Consider the following 24,664-nt stretch of genomic DNA (forward strand, 5'->3'; position numbering starts at 1 on the left):
CAAATATAATATATTAATATAGCTATATTTATAAAATAAATAATACATATAATAATTTCAATCCACACCTCAAGTCCTATGAAGATTCAATGAAAGAAAAAGCAAGGAAATAAATATAGTTAAATAAATCCGCTTGAGATGCATCATTAAAACCCTCTCCACTTTCACAAATATCTATGGAACAAAAAATAATAAAATGGTAATAAATCCCTCTCTCAACCCTTTAAATTATCACATATAAATCTATCTCCAAAAGGAAAATAAACTTATAAATCCTTAAAGAATTATACTCACAAACTCTTCCTACTCACAAACTCTTTCTCACATATCATTAATTTTACTCCATAAAAATATTCATAAAGTACAACCAACCTCTCTTCTACCTTTCAGCAATCCCCCCCCCTTCAAATTTATAATTAGTATCACATATATGTTATTGAATAGCTTTCATATAGGTGAAAAGACACTACACTTTTAAATAAAAGTAATTCCAAAATCTAAAATTTCCTTTGTTTATGCAATTAACTACCATTTTACAAGTTATTTAGGTATATTAAGAGTAAATTAAGGATATGTTAGGGCTATATAATGAATAAATAGTCCAAAAATGATGTGAATACCCTCTCTAGTGCTTTATGACCTATTTTAAAATGGCCATCATTGAATTTATACTCTAGTCTTATATTCTTCATCATGGGTAACACATATTACCTTTTTCTCTTGAATGCATATTATTACTGATCTTCTAAATGTTAGCATGAATGTTGATGGCATTCCTTTAGGAGAGTAATTGGAGAGCATGTGGCTTCATTGACATGTTGCATTCATGAATTTTTTATCATCGATGTCAACATAGAAGTAAATTTGTGAGGAGTGGCAGAGTAGCAAACAGAGAACAAGGTCATACAGATAGAGTTTTGATGGTAGAATAGTAGAGTAGAAAATAGAGAATGAGATCATATAGATATAGGTTTGATGGTCAAGTGCTGCACTATTAAGGACATGTTCCACATTATTTCTTGATGACAACGTTGAGTGCATGTAACATAAGTAAAAAAAAAATATAGAAGATATATTTGATTACAAAGAGCAATGCAAAGAAAGAGTACTTGATAAGTATTTTCTAATGAGTGGATTGTATCTACTATTAAAGATATAATTAGGATAAGTGAAGTTATAGTGGAAAAAAGAAAATCTTATGATGATATCAATGAGTGCGCAAGTCTTGAAGTCACACATGTGAGAAGTTGTATAGGCTATGAGTGGGCAATGTTATGTGGTTGCAAAATAATTAATTGTCTTATTGTGGTCTTATTATAATTAACTAGGAAAGCCTCAATGCCAACTCAAGGAATCATTTTGAGGACTTGGTACAAAGGAAATATTTTCTCGGGAGATTGGAAGTAGTAGAAGTTGGTTTAATATAGTTTGGATAATTGACAAGAGTGGAGATAGATTTTAGTGTCTTAAGTGTTTGACCATACTTATCTAGAAGTGCAAGCTCTAATGGAGATTTTTCTAGCAATAGTAGAGCTAGATCTAAAGAAAATAGAAAGATTGAAGAAGCATAACTTATTGAGTGTTGGATAGTTTTTGGACAAAGGTTATCAATTTCAATTCACATAAAAGACTTTCAGTATCAAATATAAAGATGGTAAGCTGATTAGAATAGGTACAAGATCAAGAGGTAATGTATTTTAGTTGAATCCTATTGAGATGAAAATTTTGGGTACAAAAGTGGATAACAATTGGTTATGGTATAGGAGGTTTTGTCATATAAATTTTCATAATATTGTGAAGGTTAGTAGCACATTTGTAGTAAAATATTTCCCTAAGATAATGAAGCCTACTAATATTTTTTGCAAATAATGTATGATGGCTAAGAAAAAGAAGGTAGCATTTCCTAGCAAGAAGTTCACTACTACAAAAAAGCTAGGGATTGTTCACACAGATTTGAGTGTCCCTACCAGGACAAGAGGATTCTATGGAGAAAGGTATTTCATAAATTTTTTTGATGATTTTACTAGAATGATGTGGGTAGCATTTTTTAAAGATAAATATGAAGCATTTGAAAAGTTCAAGATATTTAAGAATACAGTTGAGAATGAATCTGGTATTAAGATTAATTATTTAGAGGAGGAGAATTTACCTCTAGAAAGTTTAATATGTTTTGTGAATAGAATGGAATTAAGATATAGTTATCTTCACCTAAGACCACTAAGAAGAATGGAGTAACATAAAGGAGAAAAATATCAGTATTAGAGGTCGTAAGAGCAATGATGTTTGAGAACAATGTATCCAAAACATTTTTGAGAGAAACAATCAATACAACAATGTACATCATGAAAAAAAAAAATTTGAAAAGGTATGAATAAGATTCCTTAGGAATTATGCTTTGGTCACAAACCTTCTATAAAGCATTTTAGAATCTTTGGAAGAAAGTGTTAAATAAAGAGAGATGATGATGATGGTAAGTTTGATCCAAGAAGTCATGAAAGTATGTTTCTTGGTTATTCATAGAAAAAAAATCTTACAAATGTTTTAACCATAGAACAAAGACACTAGTTGAGTGTGCAAATGTAAAAGTTGATGAAAATTTTAGAATTAAGGAAAAGATAATGGATTAAAATTTTGATGAAGAAAAATAAAGTACTAGAATTATTAGAAAAAATGTAGCAGTTTTCTTTGAGACTAACAATGACTTGTAGAATGATGTGAAAATTGTTGATCAAAGAGGAGAGCATAGATATGAACCAAGAGATGAGATAAGAGTTGAGATAGAAACTCATACCTCTAATGGGAACCTAACAAAGAATCATACTCTAGAATAGATATTTGGAAGCAAAGACAAATGAATAATGAAAATAAACAAAGTAAATGATGAATTATGTTTGATTTCTCAAGTTGAACCTAAGAGTGTGGATGTGGCATGCAAAGATGATTGTTGGATTAAAGAAATGAAGGAAGAACTAGATCAAATTATGAAGAATGACACAAGGGAATTAGTTCCTAGACCTAAAGACAAAAATGTGATAGGAACTAAATGGGCATTTAGAAACAAGATTAGTGAACAAGGAGAAGTTGTAAGAAAAAAAGCAAGACTGGTATGTAAAGGTCATTCACAATAAGAAGGAATAGACTATGAGAAGATGTATGACCCTTTAGCAAGAATGGAAGTAGTGAGAATTTTCTTGTGTATTAGATGGATGTAAAATCAACCTTTCTAAATGGAGAACTTGAAAATGAGGTATGCATTGAGCAACTTGAAGATTTCCCTCTAATAGAAGAAAAATATATGTTATGTAGATTGAAGAAATATCTGTATGGTTTAAAACCAACACCTATAATGTGGTATGCAAGGTTGGAAATGTGTTTGGAAAAGCTTGGATTTGCTAAAGGTACAAAAGATAGTAACTTTTACTTGAAAATTTTTGAGAATAGTTTGCTAACAATAGTAATATTTATTGATGACATAATCTTTGGAGAAATGATGAAGTAAGTGATAACTTTTCTAAAGAAATGAAGAATGAGTTTGAAATGACCATGATTGGAGAAATTAAGTTTTTCCTAGGTTTCGAAATTTTGCAAAATGATGATGGCATTTTCATTTCAAAAGTTAATTATTTGAAAGACTTGTTAAAAATATTTTCCTTGGAAAGTTGTATGCCTATTGTAAGACCAATGACAACTAGTCATAAGTCATCTAGAAAGGATGAAACACATACAATTAAGCAGAAGAAGTGTAGATATATGATTGGAGGTTTGCAATATCTAACTCACATTAGACTAGATATAAGAAATGTAGTTGGGATTCTAGCTAGATTTCAAGATGATCCTAAAGAGTATCATTATGCATCACTAAGGAGCATATTATGATATTTGAAAGGAATCTCTGATTATGGGATATGGTATGAAATATCAAGTGATTTCAATTTATGTGCCTATACTGATGCGGATTGGGTAGGCAGTATGGATGAAAAAAAAACTCTGTTGGAGCATTCTTTCTTGGAGAAATATTGGTTTCTTGGCTAAGAAAGAAATAATATTGTACTTCATAAAGAACAATTGAGGTAGAGTATGCAGAAGAAAATAATTATAATCAAGCCATGTGGATGAAACAGATGCTAAAATAAATTGGGATAGAATTTTTGCAACTTGTTATCATATATTATGATAACAAAAGTATAGTATGTCTAAGAATCTTGTATTGCATTCTAAGACTTAGCATATATCTATTACGTATCAGGTTTTAAGACAGAAGGTAGTAGGAAAAGAGATCAAATTAGAGTATGATAGTACTAAAGATCTTAATACAAATAATTTTACAAAGCCCTTATCTAAAGATAAATTTGAGTACTTAAGAGGTATGCTTGGGGTTATGCCCTTGCCTACTTCAAAGTAGATTATGTAGAGGTTGCATCAATCTAGTGGTAAATATCACTATTGTTTGACTAGATTGAATGTTGATGCTTCTTGTATGGGGGAGTATCTGTAATGATTAGAGTCATTAAGGACTCTTGATGATTTTTCTTAAGTAATGTCTTCGGACACTTGAGCTACTTGTAGACTTAAAGAAGATAATTGAAATAATGAGACTTTTTTCATTGATTTCAATGGGGGAGAGAATGCATGAAAAACATTTCCTATAATATGGGGGTGAAAAGTGTGACAACACCTCCTAAGTATGAATGGGGGCAAATATAAGTGTGCTTTACTAGGGAGATTTAGAAAGATTCATGTAAGGAGAAGGAATATCTCTATGGGGGAGAAGATGAGAGTTATTTAGCATGTGAATAATTGATGCCAATCCTAAGAAGATGTAGGAAAAAGAAGTGTTGCAAAGGATTTCAAATTTTATTGATGAAGAGGATTTGAAAAGATGAGAATAATAGTAGCAACAAAAAAAAAGTATTTTTTTAATATTCACATGATCTAGATGGTTTTTATCTATGTTTCCATCAATGCCAAAGGGCGAGATTGTTAGCATGAATGTTGATGGTATTCCTTTGGGGGAGTAACCTAAGAATTAAAGAGCATATGACAAAATTGACATGTTGCATTCATGACTTTGTTTGTCATTGATGTCAACATAAGAGTAATTTTGTGAAGAGAAACTATTAGAGTAAATAATTAGTTAATTATTTATTATTTATTCTATTGCTTAAGTTTACTTAGGTTAATGCATTTAGTTAATTTTTGTAGTTGATAAGTTGTTGACAATACCAGAGTTTGTTCCTATCTAAGTCATACTTATCCTCTCACCTTGATCGAGGACTCTCCACCTTTTGTGGACATATGCTTAGTTGTCAACCTTATCTTCTACCACCTTCTAGCTTGCTCTACAAGCTTCCATGAGGCCTTTATATTTGGGCTCTCTCATTGTAATTCATATAATCATATCTCATTTTTTTCATTGTAAATACATTTTTCCATGTTAGAAATATCCTTTCTCTTCCATTGTTTGCTCCTAGCTCTTCCTCCTTAGGTTTCTCTTTGGCAAGCTATTTGCATGCAGGTAACCTTGGTGACTATGGAGTTGGATTTCATCAACTTCTACATGGTATTAGAGCCTTCCTGCCACTTCTTGTTCGAAGGATTTTTGAAGCTATGATTTGATGACACAAACCCTAGTTTGTTTGTTCTTTTTTCTTCAATCATGAAGTAGAGCATTGTTTTAGAACACATTGGGCCCAAATGAACACTGCCATTAGATTTAGAAGGTGCTTTATAGTTAGGATCCATATAAAATTAGTCAATTTTGGTGATAGGCACTTTGGGAGGAAATTTTTTTTAGGTGTAGGGCTTGCCATACGGTCATATAGATGAATTTGAGGGAAAATAAAATAAAATAAAATTTTGCAGGCATCACTAGGCAGCCACCACTGCTCCACTATAGGGTTGCCGCCATGCAACTTGCACTTAGCTTGTAGACCACTATAGCTAGCTACGCTATCATAGGGTAGCCTAGGCCCAGTCGTCACCAATAGGCCTTTCGTTTATCTCCTCTGCTAGCACCTAGTTTTTTTTCTTGGGTTCCACTTGTCTATGGCCCCACCTGCACCTTTGCTCCTATTCATCGCTCATATGTTGCTAGCATAGTTAGTGGCCCTTTCTACCACTTGGACATAGCTTTTGGATAGTTGGTAACATTTGGGGCTGACACATTGCATGGGTGCCAGTGTGGCACTTTGCCATGTGGACCGTACCACGTCACCCACCATGTCACCCACTCGCCACGTGGGCATCCAGATGGTACTGCTATGTGGCATGCCATGTGGAATTTTTTTTGTGGTGACAACCGTGTGGCTATCAATTTTAATGCCATAATTTGGTCATGTTAACATGATGGCACCTGACATCAACACCCCTATAGGCTCTCTAGGGTCATTTTGACTTGCAATTTTTTGACCATATCTTGAGCATACAAAAGTTTGTTTCTAATAAAAAAGAAGCACTAGAAAGCTAGTTCCAAGACAAAGACATTAATCCATGTATTTTTAGGTTTTGATGATTTTTTTTCTTTTTTCTACAGTTAAAGTCTAAAGTTCTATTTTTGACTTTGACATGCATATCTTGTGCATCCCACGTCCATTTTTTAAAAATGTTATATTTTTGTAAAAGTAGTTCTGTCTACTTTTTAGAAATGCTAATTTCCTTCAAATTCTACTCCATGCTTTTTCTATCATGTTTTTGGTATTTTTTTTCTATGGTAGATATCTTGTGTGTTATAGGTCCAAGGATCATTTTCTTGGCATGGGATCCTTTTTTTTGGGCTATACTATCTTTTGTATCATCTTGTTTGCTTTTTTTATTATTGTAGCCATCATTTGTAAGCATCTTTATGTAAATAAATTGAGATAAAGTGCCATTCTTACATTTCGGGGGTCAGGAACATTGTTTTGAGATTGTCATACCTACACTATTTTTATAAAGCACCATGGGGGGATAGTTGTTTGTCACTTTTGTGCCTTCTTCTTTTTTTGCCCCTTGTAGATTCGGTGTGACTGCATCTTTATAGGTGTTTGTATGTCTTTCTCTCTCTTTTTTTTCTTGGTCTATCTATATGAGACTTTGGCCCACCTTTTCAATTTCTTGTCATCTCATCCCATCTGCATTAAGGGGGGGTTATTCTATTATTTGAATGCTTCTGTGGTTTGATGGTATGTTAGTGCAAGCTATGTATTTAGTGGTTGATCCTATATACAAGAAAATTATAGTGGCTGGCTACCTATGCATTTTGGTGAGATGGATCATCTACCATATAGACACGCCCAGTTTGTGCCTTCTTCTTCCATGGAAGTTCTTCAAATTAGAAATTTCTTTCTGATGAAAAAATTTGTGGCTTCTTCATACTTCAATGATACTCTTCATGATCACTCTTTGTTCTTGTTTTATGGGACATTTCTCTAGTTGAGGGCTTCTTCAGTCCTTCACTAGGTTACCTTTTTTTGGGGGAGGGTTTTTCCCATGTAGTTTTCTCTCTTTCTCTATTTGCAAAGTTTGCATTTATTTGCATTGCACATGGGTACCTAACATGGCCTCATTGTTGGGACCCATTCTACATTTTCTCTTAGTTTTATGAGCTTAAGGCATTCCCCTAAGTTGCACTTAAGGGGGGTGTTAGAGTAAATAATTAATTAATTATTAATTATTTATTCTATTGCTTAAGTTTACTTAGGTTAGTGCATTTAGTTAATTGTTGTAGTTGATGAATTGTTGACAACACGAGATTTTGTTCCTATCTAAGTCATACTTATCCTCTCACCTTGATCGAGGACTCTCCACCTTTTGCGGATGTATGCTTAGGTTTCAACCTTGTCTTCTACCACCTTCTAGCTTGTTCTACAAGCTTCCATGAGGCCTTTATATTTAGGCTCTCTCATTGTAATTCATACAATCATATCTTATTTTTGTCATTGTAAATACATTTTTTTCATGTTTTCAATATCATTTCTCTTCCATTGTTTGCTCCTAGCTCTTCCTCCTTAGGTTTCTCTTCAAAAAATTATTTGCATGCAAGTGATCTTGGCAATTGTGGAGTTGGATTTCATCAACTCCTACACTAACAAAGTAGAAAAAGAGAATGAGGTAGCAAAGGAAAAATATTTGATGGTCAAGTAATGCACAGTTAAGGATATTTTCCTCACTATGTCTTGATGATGAGACTGAGTGTGCATAACATAAGTTGAAGAAATACAAAAGATATACATGATTTACAAAGAGAAGTGAAAAGATATAGTACCTAATAAGAAATTTATGCTGATTGGATTATATCTCCTAACAAATATATAATCAGGGTATACAAAGTTATACAGTGGTAGAGGATAGTCTTATAATAACATGAACAAGTTCGCAACTCCTGACAAGGTTGGAATCTCCTAATAGGGATTCAAAGTCTCCTAACATGGACTGATATGTATAGAATATTTTCATAGACTCCTAATAGGGTCCATCCTCTAACAAGAGATATTTATATTAGTACATCATCTTGTGGGTACCTATTGAAAAATTACAATTGGAACAATTTTTTTTTGTCATTAATGTCAATTCTATTGATGAGACATATTGTTACCTAATCTAAATGCCATATCTATTTGATTAATGAAGAGGAGTTGAGAATTTGATCATAATAATAGTACCTAGAAGAAAGGTTGAAGTTATTAAAAAGGAGTTATAATGGAAATTTGATTAGATAAACTTTGATAAAGCAAAGTAATTATTTATGTCAACAAAGATAATACAAGCCAAGAAAAAGAGTAAAATACTAAGGAGTGTTGAGTAATGTTAGTGTCAAGAAAATATAGTTTTATTTGAGAATTAGCATCGAATGAGCAAGTTAGTTGATTCCAATCCAAAAAGCTTTACATCAATCAAGTAAATTCAATGATGACCAAGTTTCATAATTTAGAGATTGCCAAGTGATAGTTAAAGAATAATTTGAAGGAAATCATAAGATCAAGCCTACATAGTTGATTTGTTGGGAGATCAAAACTATGTTGAAGATAAGATTAATGAGTTGGATCATTAAATTCAAGGTGAAGATTAGGTAAAGCCCTAATAGATAGATTCTAAAGAAGTTTTTACAGGATGATCAAGAAGATGAATAGCTACAATGAATCAAGTTGAACCTAATTGTGAACCCTAAGATCTATTGTGGAGATGGAAAATGGTAAAGAAATAAATAATTATTTAAAGAGGCACACAATCAAAAAATTTATCAATAAATCAATTAGGGAATCAAGGAGATCAAATAAGTTCAAGTGTATAAGGAATATACATATAGAGGTGGATAAAAAACACACAAAAGTGTGAGTGAATGTGAAGCTAAAGGAGAAAGCTTGCAAATATGATATTTTTTTTGATAAGTAAATCTAAGTAGAAGTGGACAGATTTCTTGAATAGTGTCCAAGAAAATCAAGATCAAAGATGTCAATGAAAGGCTTATCAATAAACTAGCATAAGGACCAATCATAGATCTAAACCTACAAAAATGAGTTGTAATCACAGATCAAAACCTACTATTTTCTTTCTTATCATTGTAAATAGTTTGTATTAAAATCCTTTTAATATTGGTTGACCTAAAATTTATTTGAAGTATTAATAGTCTATATAAATCCTTTAATAAGGTGACATTCTAACCCACTTTGGGAAAACCACTAGTAACATGCTACCTTCTTTTCACCCTTTTGAAGTGATGCCCTATTAAAGGCCTACCCTATTAAAGGCTACAACACACTGTTAAATGTGACCCTGTAAAAATATTTCAACACCATATTAGGAGTGTGCCCTATTAGAGGACTTGGGAACATTCAACTTGGAATTTCACCCTGTTAAAGGATTTACATGAGGCTATTAGGCCCACCCAACTCCATGGGACTTTCAATCACCTTCTCAAAGGCTTCACCAACCTAGCTGTTAACCTAATCTATCAATGTAGGATTTCAATATCTAATACAATGGTAAGAAAGTATTAGAAAGATTTTGACCTAATACCACTTGCAACTGTAACCTTTTAGATTTCAAATCTCTCTTCAATTCTTCTTCCTTGCTTGGTTTTCCTTCCTTGCAATTCTAACAACTTGTTCACCCTTCAAGATCTATCTCCTTGGGTACTCTTGCTCGTTATGCCAATGCAACTATCTCACTATGGTCACTTGATCAATTCAAAGTCACAATGCTCTATTCTTGCTCACTGTGTCCTTTTCTTAACACTTCACACTAGCCTCTTCTTGGCTTCTTGACACTTCTTACTCATGAAAACCTTTGATTTATGACTTGTAACTCCTTAAAAAGAAGTTATGTTCTTCATTTCTCACTCAATTCTTCTCACTTTCACCTTGAATTGACTTGAGAAAATTATATTTCTTTCCCTCCAATTTGTTTCTTCTAAAAACACTAGGCATACAACTCTGTGACACCAACTCATCATCTCTATCATCCAACTAGTTCACAAATTTTAATGTAAAAAACTTATCATTACTTATCTCAAAAATCTTTTGAATTTTCAAATAATGTAGCAACATAACACCATTAGAATACTGATGCTCAACACTTATTGCATTACTCAGCATCAACAATGTTTTTATTGATGCTTGATAGCTAAACAATTTGCTCAACATCCACTATATTTTTTTGATGCTTGGCACTTGAAGACATTTTCACTTAGCACTTGAAGACTTTTTCTTAGCACCTAAAGATTACTCAGCACACTCTAAACTCTAAACTTTCTTGGCTCTAACTAAGAATATTCTCATCTTGAACTAGCTTTCTTGACACTCACAGATGAACTTAGACTTAACAAATTGACTTAGTTACACCTTACACTTTTAATGTATCTGAGTGTGTCTGACCTTTGTGTCTTGGAGTATGTCATCAATACATTATTTCATCAATGTCTAATTTGATCCTCATACTTCATTACAATAACATAACTTCAACCTTTCTCTAAGTGCTCTAGTTACATATTATTTATTAACTCCTCCTTGTCAATCAACTAAGTTATAGTACTTGGATCTTCTAAGAAATATTCAATCCTACAAATAGCAAGTTTGACATCAATGAAAAAATAATGATTGAAAATATTCTTTACCAATTCCATCATTCTTTAATCAGTGATATTTTTCAATCATTTCCAACAATCTCCCTCTTTGGCATTGATGGCAAACCAAACTGATTAATTGATAAGGCTGATCAACTTAGTTACCACCAAACTTACGTACCATATAGAAAACTTGTTTTCATTACATATCCATTCCATATCTCCCTCTTTGTATCATGTCTTACTTATTTGCTAATAAAGACTAAATCCCCTATTCTACTTGTCCCTCTTAACTGTTGCATCTTTTCTCTATATTCCTGATCCTTTATAGCTGCTTACTGATTAGTTCCTCCTTTCCAATAAATATCTCTCTCATTTCTCTCTCTGATTTATTATTGATCAGTTTCTCCTAAATCTCCCTCTTTGACATAAATTCCAAAGATGTAGCATCTTCAACATGCTTGGTGTGAACTTTGCATTTCTAATGTTTCTCCCTCTGTCACCATGCTTGTGACTAATCTAGAATTTTTATACCTATTATTATCCTCTGCATCATTCATCTAATATTTCATTGATCAACTCCTTTAGATGTAGGGCAACTTCTCTGTTGCTTCAAGTTGCTAGGATTAAGGGCTTTACCCCTAACTTACCTCTAAGATACTCATAAGAATCTTTAGGTAATGGTTTAGTGAAGATATTTGTGATTTTTTCCTTGGTGTGAATGTATTCCATCTTCACTTCCTTATCTTCTACCAACTCTCTAACATAGTGATACTTGATTGCAATGTGCTTTGTTTTTGCATGCATTACTAGATTCTTAGATAGGTTTATAGAACTTGTATTATCACTAGCTTGGTTACCTCTTCCTTCATTCCTTTCAATATATGCTTAAGCCATACAATGATTGTGCAATTGATTGCTACTATTACATATTCTACTTCCGTTTTGGACTATGATGTGCATGTTTGTTTCTTACTAGTCCAAGTAACTAGTCTCTTCCCTAGGACTAGTGCTCCTCCACTTGTGATTTTCCTATCATCAATGTTGCCTCCCAAATTTACATCAGTGTAAGCATTTAGCTCAAACTGATCACTCCTCTTGTAGAATAAGAAAAAATCATATGTTCTTTTCAGATATCTTATTATCTTTTTGACTGCCATGAGATGATTTTCTATATTCTGCAACTCAGCATCTGAATGCATTTGTAGCTTTTGTTGTTGATTCTCAATTTGATTTGCAACTTCACCTTCGTTAGGTATGCCTTCATAGAAGTATACAAAGGTCTTGTATTCCTCTATTTTCTTAGTACATTCAACATTTTGAACTTCTACAAGCTCATCAAATTTTACATTTGTGCTTTCCACAACTTTGTTAGTATTGACATTTAAGCACTTATAAGGTTTGCTTCTAGTGGAATAACCAAGAAATATGCCTTCCTCACTTTTTGCATCAAACTTTCCATTCCTAAACTCTTTAAGTATATATCATTTACATCTAAATATTTTAAATTGTTTGACATTGGGTAAATGACCACACCACAGCTCAAAAGATGTTGCATGTGTACCTTTCTTAATTTGAACTCTATTGAGTGTGTAGACTATAGTACTTATTGCTTCTCTCCAGTACTTGAGTGCAACATTCTTTTCCATCATCAAAGTTTTGACACAATCAATTACTGATCTATTTCTTCTTTTTGCTATACCATTCTGAGGTGGAGTCCTAGGTGTTGACATCTGCCTTTTGATTCTTTTTTTATTGTAGAATTCTTCAAATTCTCTTTTTTGGCACTCAAAATTTCTTTCCATTTTGAGTGCCTATTCCAAATTTTGAGTTGCTTTGAGCCCTTATGAATGCCTTTTGTGCATAAGTACTTGGCTATAGATTTTAATTCCTAAAGGTGTTTTGTGTTTCTAACATCTTTCATTCAGCTTATACATGTGTTCCATGATGATAGACTGACATTTTGAACCATTTTGTGAGGTCCCATTTTAAGTGGTTTTCAGTTCTGCATTTTCTACCTCAGTGTCAAACAGTGATCAGACGGCATGTTTGCATTTGAATATCTTGTACCTGGTTAAGATTCATGACTCACCACTTTGAGGATGTTTAGTATGCATATCAAAGAACCTATTTTTCAAGTTTCAAGTTATTTTGAATCCGTTTGTCTAGGTTTCGAACCCCTCAAGGTTGGTCAGTTACCTTTGTTGTAAGTCTGCATTTTGTTCATATTTTCAGGTAGTTGTATTTGACAAGCTATAACTTTTGACCAGTTGAACCAAATAAGAAAATTCATTTTCTAACATATTCTAGGGGTCAGAATATTTTTATGCTCCAGATTTGAGCTTATGAAGAATCCATTTTTTTAAACATGATTCCATTTGCAATTTTTAAAGTTTCACTAGTATTCAGAGGTGCAGGTTGATTGGGAGCCCTGTTCAAGATCTCATATCTTTGAGTTCATAATTGGTGGAACTAAATGGTTTGTTTCCCTATATTCTACTCTAAAAATACTACGAGTGTGTCAGTTTTCAAGCCTTGACAAATCCGTCTACAAATTTTTCCAAGGTCATTCCATTTGCAAAAAATGTTGTTTTATTGATGTTCATTGTCCTGTGAATCTAGGTGGCCAACTTTGCACCCTCGCCAAATTTGTCCTGTGATTCATCATGAACCCAAATTATAGAATCATGTTCTCCTCATGAAAAAGAACCCATGCCCCTATTTCCAGATCCTCAAGTACTCATTTTCCTAGTCTTCAATGGCAAAACTAAATGCAATTTCCAGCTTTCTGACATGTTCATCTGCAGGTAATTTTAAGTGGGCAACTTTGGAGGTCAATATCTTTTGACCCCAATGTCGTCATGAGATGAGATTTGGTAGGCCTATTGAATGTGTCATATAGATAATATATCCAAGGTTTCAGGGCTTGATCAGATGTTTGAACTAGTTTTTAAGGCCAGACAATAGGTCTACTGATACAGATTTCACAATTTAAAGAACAGCGATAATATAAAGTTTTAATGATGATTCAGCATTCAATTTTGATCTCAGGAGGTTTGAAATGATAATAGATCATTTTTCCTCTCATTTGTTCAGAAAAGAATTTTTTTTAGCCAGACCCACTATGGGGCCCGACTAATTTCATTGGATTACCAAAAGGTACTCACGAAATAAAGATTGTCTTAATAATGCATTACGATCCTCATTGTTGTCAATGACCCTCTCTTTTGGGAATGTGGCATTTCTTTATGTCCAATGATTGGTTGCACTCTTGATTTACTTTTGAATGATTTTATAAGCTTGACATGGGGATGACAAGATATGTTAATGACATGATTATGTCCTTTTATGATTCAATTTATTTGAATGCATAATCAAAATTATCAAATATAGAAGGGGGATTCAAATGAAGACAAAGTGGAGTGAATGAAAGATATACCACATGAGGAAGTTGCTACATCAAAGGAAGAAAACATAGGCTAAAGGGAATCTCACATGAAACAGAACAAGGCAATTAGCAGGGGAGGTGATTTGCATAGGAGGAGACATCTTATAGATGTGGAGCATATCATGGTCCATCTGCATGGAAGGATGCCAAGTAAAATCCGTAGCCTAGCTAGGAGAAAGCTGCATGGGCAAGAAATAAACACCCCACACCATCTATAGGGAGATCCATGTTCTTAAAAGGGAGACCAGACCATTGGAGCCCCATGTTTTCACATAAAAGCTATAGCATACAGTCCAGAGTCCACACAAGGATGATAGGGATCCACAACAATCATAAGCAGAACAATGCACATCAGGACCAAGGAAGGGACAACTTCAATTTGAAGCTCACACATCGCAGGGGGCACCCCACACTAAGATGGAGCAACTTCACTCCAAACACCAGTAGCACATGCAAATTTGCCAATGTCTTAGTGCTAAAATAGAGACCCATGCACAGGCAGGAGCTACTATAGTGAAATACAGCAACAGATAGCATTGATGTCTCATGCATTGGAAGGAGGGTCTGTGACTGAGCAATGAGTGGAAGGCAATAGGGGCTCACGTTGTGGAGATTTCTAGCATTTTTCCTATGCCAATGGAGGTTCCATGTCTCAACAGGAACGCCTCTCATCACAAGAAACTATTGCTAGTTTAATCCCATGTGCATGGGATATTAAGTTTTATTATGTTTTAAAAGCAGGAGGGCTTGATGCTTAAGTGTCTTCAAAGATGCACTGACAAACTTGTTCTCCAACTTGTGGGTCACCGTGGCTAGTGGTCAACAAATTTTGACCATGTGATATAGAATGTGACATATCATGAGGTCGTAGGGCACTTTCAGTGGCTCTGCGATGTTACGACCATGTCGTCTAATCGAAGGATGAGGTTCATGCTTGTGTGATGTTACAACAATCTTGAGGTATTGTAAATGAAATAACAAAGGTCCCCGATCTTATGATTGTCATAAGATCGAGGCATAATTTTTAAGGCCGTGCGACGCCACAGCTCCATCGTATGATCAGAGGCCCAAGAATGAAGAAGCTCAATGCTGCAGACTTGCCCACATTGTATGATCGAGAATGTCAAATTTGACCGTCGTGATGCTAGGGCAAGGGGTTTAAAATAATTAAAATATTTAATCATATATTAATCATATATTTAAAATATATGGATTAAATCAAAGCAATTAACATTTCCATCGTATGATCAGAGGCCCAAGAATGAAGAAGCCCAATGCTGCAGACTTGCCCACATCGTATGATCGAGAATGTCAAATTTGAGCATCGTGATGCTACGGCAAGGGGTTTAAAATGATTAAAATATTTAATCATATATTTCAAATATATGGATTAAATCAAAGCAATTAACGTATGATCAGAGACCCATATTAATTTCATATGTTTTAAGATAGCAAGATATGTGTGGCTTGTCAGATGTGATAGTCAAATGGAAATTCAACACATGAAAAAAAGGAGAAAAGGTCAAAATGATTTAAAAGATAAAATCTCAAATAATCTAAACGCATGAGTTGTAAATTTTAAATATTTGATTTATTTTTAAAGTTTATATAGTTCATTCTATATAACTTTTCAATTTTTTCAATTTTAATGGCTCAGTTTAGTTCGAGAGGCAGATTTTTTGATTGCTCTTAGAGGGGCTATTTTTGTCCAAAATGTGAAGTTTAATATACTGTCGGAACCAAAAAAGAGTGAATTTTCTATTTTTGAAGTCAAATTTTGTGTAGGTTTGAGCTAGTAGCATCTACAAGAGGTTTTCTAATTTCAAGGGCTACACAATGAATTGTGGAAATTTAATGTTGCGGATGAAATTGCAATCATATTCAAATATATATATATATATATATATATATAATTTCATCATCTATGACTTCTCCAACAATTTTCAAGATGATTCGATCATTTTTAATATAGTTGGGAGTAGTTATGCTTTTGGCAATAGCAGAACAAGTTGAGTTGCTCGGCAAAGCAGAAGTGACAAGTAAAATCAGATTTTTGGAGCCTCCATATAGATTGTGATAATTTCTTGATATTTCTTCATGAGATATTTGCATATTTTAAGTAGGGATATATTAGATATTTTGGCATCATTTATGGTTTTTACGTGCAGGTAGATGAGGGAGTTCAGTTTCAGCAACTCTAGTTTGAAGACTCTCTTAGTGGGACAAATGTCAATTCTAGATTACATTTCCTAAGTATCTTCTCTCCTATATATCTTCCTCTTTTGCTTATTGTAAGGGTTCCAATTTTTTGAAGATTTTATGAGTATTGAGAGACCAGCCTGGTTCCAATTTTTGGAGTTTTCTCACAGTTGTGATACCAATTTTCTTAGTGTTTTTCCTATTATGAACAACATATTGTATTCCTTTTAAAGAATTTCATATTATACAGTCATCTTTTTGTGTTCTTTACTGAATTTTGATATACGGATGATGTATTACTTTCAATGAAATTAATGCCAAGAGTTTAACCTTCTCAGTTTCATTATGATTCTCATCTCCTGCTTCTATTACTTGCAATGTTTTGTGTTTGAGAACTAAGGTCTTGAACTCAGTTGCAACCCATTAAGGTTGTATTTCAAAATAAACTTGCTATTGGAACAAAGAATCCAAGTAAATGCTTGTTTACATTGATATTATTGTGGGTTACATGAGGAGGATTTCATCATAAGTATGAGAGTTGTTATGAAGACTGATGTCTGTTTGTAAGTCAAATAGATAGATCATATGCCTGAATATATGAATATGTTTTAGGTATCCATCTAAATGTTAAGATTTAGTTGATCCCCAATGGATAAGTGACTGGTTAGCTTGAAGGATACATGTTCTCTGTTGTTGCATACCTGGGTCATGCTGAGATACAAATATTAATTGAATATCTTTCCTTTTATGTTTAAGAGTTAAAAGATTTTTCCCTCACTTAATTTATTAGGTTCATGTGCTCTGTTATCAGCTACTTCATCCATGAATTCTTTCATAAACGTAGAAGATTAAGGGACTTTATCTATTTTTCCAAATTTTGTTTTATGCTTTTACACTAGTGCCATATAAAGAATCTGAGGTCCACTTGCCTAGGTCTAATAGAGGCCTAAGAAGAAGAAGAAGGATTTATCCTTATAGTTGGCCCAAGACTAAAATCAAGTGCATCTATCATAGGAATTTGCTAACCTTAGATGTATTGGTCTAGTTTCTTGGTTATTTCCAAAACTGTTAAATTAGAACTCCAAGAAAATGGCGACTCAACTGGGGAATGACACAATGAAAATACTACAGTAGTAAGAAATTGTAAGTTTTTTTTCATATCCATGTTGGATTTGTGTCTCTCAGTTGTGCCTTATTCTTGATAGCAATAAAATTGAAGATTAGTAATAGATAAGTGAATGCAAAGTTCTATTGTGCTTTCAAGTATTAAGAATATGTTTTCTTTCACTTTGTTAAGGGTGTGAATTTTCAAGGTTGTCTATAGTTTTCAAATACTTGTTATAAATTCTGGACCAGCTTGTTGTTTTGTGCAAGCTAGAAAAATATTTTCTCACTTAGTGAGTGGTGACTCAAAAGTATATCTCTACACTAATGCAATTGTAAAGTGAAGGGTATTGTGAAAGTTGCAACAATTGGAATGCAAAATTGAAGGAGTTATCGTAGGCCCTTAGTAATGGTTGTAAAAAAAGTAGCTAATGCTTTGCAAGAGTAACTAAATCAAAATGAGATTTGAATCTATTGTTTTTGACAGCATTGAAGAAGTTTGCAAACATCACAGTTAAGGTATTTTCTTCTTTCTTGAAATTTCTTTTCAAAGAAAGTAAGTTATACGAATGTTTTCTCCATCCAGTGATATTTCAGCACTAAGAAGGAGAAGTGTTTAATGCATCTCAGCATATTTTATGAAAGGTTGTTTTAGAAAATGTATTTACATCTTGGAATATGTTAGAGATTTAAGCTGGTAGATGAATTTTTAGATCTATTGCAAGTTATAAATCTTAAAAATTATTATTGGTGAGTTGTAAGTTTGTACAAGATGGCAGATTTCTTTTCACCTAGTATGCAGTCCATTTGACCAAAATTGTAGATCCTTTTCTACCAAGAGATATATGCCATTAAGATTCAATTGTATCTATGGTTTCCCAAATGTCATTCCTAATAATATTACAAAAAATTTGTCTAAATTCAATGGGAACCATACTATTTCAGCTAGTCAGCATGTTCAAGTTTTTAGTGACTTGATGGGTGACTATGAGATTCCCCATGAGGATGTACACATGAAATTATTTGTTCAAACTTTAGAGGGTGGTGTTATATACTGGTTTTCATTTTTACCAGCGTGTTCTATTTCATCTTGGAGTGAGTTGCACATAGCCTTCATGGAAAAATTTGGTGAGAGGATGAGCTTATCTAATTCATTTGATAAATTTTTAAGGATTCATATTGAGGATGGTGAACTTGTCCCCCGATTTAATATCAAATTTTTAAGAACCTTGAATGAGATCCCTGAGAAATGTAGACCAGAGGATCAAGTATGCCTAGTAGTTTACCTTGGTGCTTTTGACAAGAAAATAAGTTATCAGTTAAGGGATAAGAACCTCAGACTTTATATCAGGCTTTTATGACTACAATGGACATTGAGAATAATTTAAAGTATGGACATACTAGGAGTCATTTCTCTAAGGTTTCTTGGTTAAATAATGAAGACAAAGATAAGGAGCAGTATCATGTTAAGTCTTCAAATACAGATCAAAATGTCAACGCCCCTACTATAATGTATAATCAGATTGAATGTTCAAATTAGAATATGTGTGTAGAAAAGAATGAGCTGATTGCAAATAAAGACACATATATTTGTGATGCTAGAATAGCAAGGTATATTTTAGAATTTGATAGAAATGAGCAAGAATTAACTGCAACATCAAATTATTATAGTACTGATTGTGTATATGATGATATTGCTAGTGTTTCCAAACATGAAGTTGTTATATTTGAATCTTAGTCTTGTGCAAAATTGGAGACTGAGAGTTATGTCTCTAATGATAAGTTTGACATTTTTTATTTGACATTCCATGGAAATGTAACACAAGATGAAGAATGTGAATCAAGGTTACCTTAGTCACAACCAGAAGAATAGAATGTTAAAAGTGATCATATAAATGAAAATTATGAGGACAGTGATGATGAGATGTCTTCATATGAGTCAGATGCAATTGGAGAAAAGGAAAGCAATAATGGAATTGAACATTCATATGAAAGTGAAGATATGGTCTACTTTTTTGAATCTGAAGGTGAAGATGCATCTCAGTCTTTACATTTTACAAATCAGCTAGTCAATGAATATTTTGAGAGTGATTTGTCCTCTAGCTATGAAGATAAAGAAATGGTGACTCCCATTGATGATAATGAATTTGAGTATAAACACTTCAAGAAGGGATTGTCAAGTTTTTCTACATCAGACAATAAAGTTGTAGCATGTAGTAAAAGGTTTAGAAATGAATCATGGTCTCTTTATAGTTATCCTAAACAAGATAATGAAGAGAACATATTTATGGATACTATATGCATGGTAGAAGAAATGGAAAGTGAGTCTTCATCTGATTCTATTTTTTTTTCATATGTTGAGAGTCTCCACGAAGATGAAATGGGTAATGATTGTAAGGTTTATACTAATGCTTTATATGATCAAGATTTTGATGATGACCAGCTCATCTTTTGTCAAAATGTTCAAAAGGGATCCTTGCATGGAGTGATCAATCCATTATTTGAAGAGGATGTGGAGGTTTCAGATTTAGTAGAAGATCAGTTTAATGCTAATACATTGTCATTCTATTGTAATAAATCATATTGTTCTTCTTCCATTTGTGAAAGTGAATATTCTAGTGATGTTGCATTTTGTGAGCTCGAGGATGAGGTGCTTGAAGAAGTTATCTTTGAAAATGAACCAGCACTTCATGTGGAGTTTCATAATGATTCATATGAGGTAAGAACTAATCAACATTTCCATTGTGATGATGTGGGAAAGGTGTTAGATGAAGTTGTTTTTGAAAATCAATCGGCACCTTGCATGAATTTTTATGATAAATGTTTTGATATGACTGATCCATTTGCTGATTGTGAAGAATCAGTGGAGAGCCCTAGATTTTTTTCATTCATTCATAAGGATAAGGACATTGGTGATTATAAATGTGGATACTCATTTGAATGTTAACCAGCTATACTTGGAGATACACAATTCCAAGGTGTGTCTAAATTTTTTCCCAAATTTGATAGCATGCATTATTCATCTATTGAAGAGAGCTTTTTGTTTGATCCTAGTATATTTGAGCATGGTGATCCCTATTTTCATAGTGAGCAATATCTTAAGCAAGTCCCTAGTATGCACTATAAATGTTAGGAAAGTTATTTTGTTTTACTAGCTGAGATAGTTGAGGATTTTATTATGATTGGTAAAACTAATGAAAGTTTCAGCTTACCTCAAAGAGATATAAATGAGAATCAAGTTTTTGACAAAGGTAGGAAGTTTGAAGAAGTTGGGGTGGCCCTGGGTCACCATCTTGTATAGTTAGAGTAGTTTCCTTTTTTTCAAAATTTTGTTCGAAGAAAGTTTTTGAGTGATCTGCTTCTGCTAGAGATCTGATTTCTTGTCATGCCAAAGGGGCATGCATCCCTAGATAGAGCCATTTTTGGCACTCAAAATTGGTTTCCATTTTGAGTGCCTATTCCAAATTTTGAGTTACTTTGAGCCCCTATGAATGCCTTTCGTGCATATGTACTTGATTGTAGATTTTAATGCCTAAAGGTGTTTTATGTTTCTAACACCCTTCATTCAGCTTATACATGTGTTCCATGATGATAGACTAACATTTCAAACCATTCTGTGAGGTCCCATTTTAAGTGGTTTTTAGTTCTACATTTTCTACTCAGTGTCAAACAGTGATTAGAGGGCATGTTGGCATTTGAATATCTTGTACCCAGTTAAAATTCATGACTCACCAATTTGAGGATGTTTAGTATGCATATCATAGAACCTATGTTTCAAGTTTCAAGTTGTTTTGAATCCATTTGTCTAGGTTTCGAACCCCTCAAGGCAGCCCTATTTGACAAGCTATAACTTTTGACCAGTTGACTTAAATAAGAAAATTTCTTTTATACCATATTCTAGGGGTTAGAGACTTTCTATGCTCCAAATTTGAGCTTATGATGAATTTGTTTGATCAATTTTCAAACATGATTCCATTTGCAAGTTTTAAAGTTTCACTAGTATTCAGAGGTGCAGATTGATTGGGAGCTCTATTCGAGATGTCATATCTTTGAGTCCATGATTGGTGGGACTAAATATTTTGTTTTCCTATATTCTACTCTAAAAATAATACAAGTCTACCAGTTTGCAAGCCTTGACGAATCCGTTTGCACACTTTTCCAAGGTCATTCCATTCACAAAAAATGTTGTTTTACTAATGTTCACTATCCTGCGAATCCAGGTGGCCAACTTTGCGCTCTCGCCAAATTCGTCCCATGATTTTTCATGAGCCCAAATAATAGACTCATATTCTCCTAATCACAAAGAACCCATGCCTAGTTTCTAGATCCTCAAGTGCATGTTTTCCTAGTCTTCAAGGCCAAAACACAACACAATTTCTAGCTTTCTGACATGTTCATCTACAGGTGATTTTAAGTGGGCAACTTTGGAGGTCGATATCTTTTGACCCCAATATATTCATGTGATGAGATTTAGTAGGCCTATTAAATTTGTTAGACAGATAATATATCCAAGGTTTTAGGGCTTGATCATATGTTTGAATCAGTTTTTAAGGCTAGGCAACATGCCTCCTGACACAGATTTCACAATTTAAAGAATAGTGATAAAATAAAGTTTTAATGATGATTCAACATTCAATTTTGATCTCAGATAGTTTGAAATGATAATGGATAATTTTTCCTATCAATTGTTTGAAAATGAAATTTTTTTAGCTGGACCCACTTTGGGGCCTGACTGATTTCATCAAATTACCAATAGGTACTCATGAAATAAAGATTGTCTTAATAAGGCATTATGATCCTCATTGTTTTCAATGACCCTCTCTTTTGGGAATGTGGCATTTCTTTATGTCAAATGTTTGGTTGCACCCTTGATTTAGTTTTGAATGATTTTATAAGCTTGACATGGGGATGACAAGATATTGTAATGGCATGATTATGTCCTTTTATGATTCAAATTATTTGAATGCATAATCAAAATTATCAAATATAGAAGGGGGATTCAAATGAAGAAAAAGTGGAGTGAATGGAAGATATACCACATGAGGAATTTGCTACATCAAACGAAGAAAATGTAGGCTAAAGGGAATCTCACATGAAATAGAACAAGGCAATCAGTAGGGGAGGCGATTTGCATAGGAGGAGACATCTTATAGATCTAGAGCATATCATGGTCCACATGCATGGAAGGATGCCAAGTAAAATTCATAGCCTGGATGGGAGAAAGCTGCATGGGCAAGAAATAAACACCCCACACCATCTGCAGGGAGATCCATGTTCTTAAAAGGGAGACCAGACCAACATACAGTGTAGAGTCCACACAAGGATGATAGGGATCCACAAAAATCATAGGCAGAACAATCCACATCAGGACTAGGAAAGGGACAACTTCAATTGGAAGCTCACAAATCGCAGGGGTACCCCACACCAAGATGGGGCAGCTTTACTCCAAACATCAATAGCCCATGCAAATTTTCCAATGTCTCAATGCTAAAATAGAGACCCACGCACAAGAAAGAGCTACTATAGTGAAATCGTGCAATAGATAGCATTTATCTCTCATGCATTGGAAGGAGGGTCTTTGATTAAGCAATGAGTGGAGGACAATAGGGGCTCACATTGTGGAGATTTCTAGCATTTTCTTGTGCCAATGGAGGTTCCACCTCTCAAAAAGAAGGCCTCTCATCACAAGAAATCACTGCCAAATGTTTAATCTCATGTGCATGGGATATAAAGTTTTATTGTGTTTTAAAAGTAGGAGGGCTCGATGCTTAAGTGTCTTCAAAGACACATTGTCACACTTTTTCTCTAACTTGTGGGTCATCGTGGCTAGTGGTCAGTGAATTTTGACCACATGATATAGAATGTGGCATGTCGTGAGGTCGTAGGGCAATTTAAGTGGCCCTACGATGTGACGGCCATGTCGTCTGATCGGAGGATGAGGTTCATGCTTGTGTGATGTTATTGCAATCTCAAGGTATCGTAAATGAAATAACAAAGGTCCCCGATCTTACAATTGTTGTAAGATTGGGGCATAAATTTTAAGGCCGTGCGATGCTATGGCTCCATCATATGATCGAAGGCCCAAGAATGAAGAAGCCCAATGCTATAGACTTGCCCACATCGTATGATCGAGAATGTCAAATTTGAGCATCATGATGCTAGGGCAAGGGGTTTAAAATGATTAAAATATTTAATCATATATTTCAAATATATGGATTAAATCAAAGCAATTAATGTATGATCGAAGATCCATATTAATTTCAAAATTTTATATGTTTTAAGATAGCAAGATATGTGGGGCCTGTCAGATGTGATAGTCAAATGGAAATTTGACAGGTGACAAAAAGGAGAAAAGGTCAAAATGATTTAAAAAATCAAATCTTAAATAATCTGAACACATGAGTTGTAAATTTTAAATATTTGATTTACACACATTTAACATAAAAAATTTCACACTAAACCAACCCATCTTCAAAATTTCTTCTTCCCTTGTCTAAGTGCACTCAACCAAATTCTATCTTAATTAGGAGATACAATCCAAACATCAGCAATTACTTCTCAAGAACTCTGTCAGGACACAGCCTTGGGAAACATGTGACAGATGAAGGAGGTTGTAAGGATCCTTTGCTAATCTTAGAATGTATCATGAACCTAGTACAACTTCTACCTGGACTTCTACCTCTACCTCTTCCTCTTCTAGGTCTATGTGAATAAAAGTATCTCCCACTCCTAGTTGCAACAATCATAGACAACAAAAGTATGGAAGGTTTGGCCTTAAGATAATGTTTGAAATTTTTTGCAAGGTAAGAAAAGATGAAAGTAAGAGTGATACCCACCAAAGTACTATTGGATACAATTGTTAATTGTGTATTGTC

General features: G+C 33.7%; 1 pseudogene; it reads right to left on the reverse strand.

The window, feature by feature from the left end:
• The window catches only part of LOC149545508 (protein LATERAL BRANCHING OXIDOREDUCTASE 1 pseudogene), an 83,768-nt pseudogene extending 66,373 nt beyond the window's left edge, over positions 1-17,395 (reverse strand).
• Between the last annotated feature and the right edge of the window lie 7,269 nt (positions 17,396-24,664).

This window comes from Cupressus sempervirens, chromosome 7, assembly GCF_028749045.1.
Source record: "Cupressus sempervirens isolate cs-2001-9-10 chromosome 7, ASM2874904v1, whole genome shotgun sequence".
Taxonomy (NCBI): Eukaryota; Viridiplantae; Streptophyta; class Pinopsida; order Cupressales; family Cupressaceae; genus Cupressus; species Cupressus sempervirens.